General features: G+C 50.9%; 1 protein-coding gene and 1 long non-coding RNA gene across 2 annotated transcripts in view; one reads left to right on the top strand and one right to left on the bottom strand.

Moving 5' to 3' along the window:
• Positions 1 to 509, top strand: part of LOC108803035 — a 10097-nt gene extending 9588 nt beyond the window's left edge. The window contains exon 3 of the long non-coding RNA XR_001942254.1: positions 499 to 509. This is a non-coding gene — a long non-coding RNA (uncharacterized LOC108803035). The remainder of the gene's footprint in view (positions 1 to 498) is intronic.
• The window catches only part of PNCK (pregnancy up-regulated nonubiquitous CaM kinase), a 35009-nt gene that overhangs the window by 5732 nt on the left and 28324 nt on the right, over positions 1 to 953 (bottom strand). The gene's annotated exons all lie outside the window — the stretch shown is intronic.

The raw sequence follows: 953 nt of genomic DNA, 5'->3' as shown, positions 1-953 counted from the left end.
AGCCATACCGGAACATAAGGGGTAATCCTTAGATAGGCTTACATCTCAGGAATCAATGTATCCGGCTTTCGTTAGAAAGCGCGCCCGTCCGAAATATCACACCACCGCAACATAAGACATCAGAGGGTGAGAGTGTCTTCTGCTGCGATGTAAGACATCAGCGACAGTCTATGGGAAGCGTCTCTACAGACTGGATTCCTGTGTACTGCATCCCATAAACGCACCTCTAACGGCTGACAGCTACCAGATAGGACACCGCCGTTCCCTGGGGACCTGATTATTTCATTCTATTACCCGAGTGATCCCGTCCGAAAGCTTCATTAGAAGGGATATCTCGTCATCTAAGTCGGGATCCGCTTCAGCTGCGGCGTCTCAGTATACCGCGAGCTGTAGCTCCCTATATACTGAGCCTGGGGTGACGGGAGGACGCTAGTTTGTGTCCTCCCGTCACCCTAAGGAGAACTATGGGGAAAAACACTGACCCCGTAGTTCTCCTAGTAATTGGTATCGGCGAGTACCGGAAAAAAAAACTATAGGTACTCGGTACCAAAATACCGGTATCGGTGCATCCCTAGCCAAAAGTATTGGGACGCCCCTCCAAATCATGTGATTCAGGAGTTCCAATCCCCTCCGTGGCCCCCGGTGTGTAGGACGAGGCACCTCGGCGTGCAGACGCTTCTACAGACATCGGTGAGAGAACGGGTCGCTCTCAGGAGCTCGGTACAACAAGCTACAAGCTACAAGCGCGGTGCCGTGATAGGTTGTCACCTGTGACATTTCCCGGCCACTAAATATGTGGTTTTAGTGCTCGCAAACTGGTTTCACAAACCGAGCAACCCCTGCATGCATATAGAAGGGTTTTCTCAAAGTTGACTGCAAAAGTGGAAATACACTTTAAGCCTTACCCCCATCTCCACACTCCATGTTTGGTCTAATGGCATCCACTGAGCCGA

Source organism: Nanorana parkeri, unplaced genomic scaffold, assembly GCF_000935625.1.
Source record: "Nanorana parkeri isolate BGI_ZX_2015 unplaced genomic scaffold, ASM93562v1 scaffold3320, whole genome shotgun sequence".
In the NCBI taxonomy this organism is placed as follows: Eukaryota; Metazoa; Chordata; class Amphibia; order Anura; family Dicroglossidae; genus Nanorana; species Nanorana parkeri.
This window is presented reverse-complemented; position numbering and strand designations above follow the sequence as displayed.